Source organism: Penaeus monodon, chromosome 20, assembly GCF_015228065.2.
Source record: "Penaeus monodon isolate SGIC_2016 chromosome 20, NSTDA_Pmon_1, whole genome shotgun sequence".
NCBI lineage: Eukaryota > Metazoa > Arthropoda > Malacostraca > Decapoda > Penaeidae > Penaeus > Penaeus monodon.
In genome coordinates, this window is record NC_051405.1 from 30571889 (window position 1) to 30572201 (window position 313).

The window sequence follows — 313 nt, forward strand, 5'->3', positions numbered from 1 at the left end:
CAAGATTCCACAGTACTACAACTCGTTAAAATCAGTTTACCGAAAATAGGAAAAAAGTTTATTGTTTATCTTTGAAGATAGTTTTGTTTTGATTGTGGTTATAAAGAGTATTATTTTCTCGCTGGACAATCCTCTTGGAAATCACATAATAGGATTTTAGGTTGAAATATGTTTTGTTTACTACGAGGTGCGAAATAACGTATATTAGTGACATTTTTTTTCTTTAATATCAGGTTCAATAATATTACTTTTATATTCTTCTCTTTTGCACAAATATATGTTATGTATATTTCTCCCGTCAGGTACTAAATAG

At 28.4% G+C, this 313-nt stretch overlaps 1 protein-coding gene across 1 annotated transcript in view; it reads left to right on the forward strand.

The window, feature by feature from the left end:
- The window catches only part of LOC119585967 (kinesin-like protein unc-104), a gene marked incomplete in the record, with an annotated part of 145723 nt that overhangs the window by 26505 nt on the left and 118905 nt on the right, over nt 1–313 (forward strand).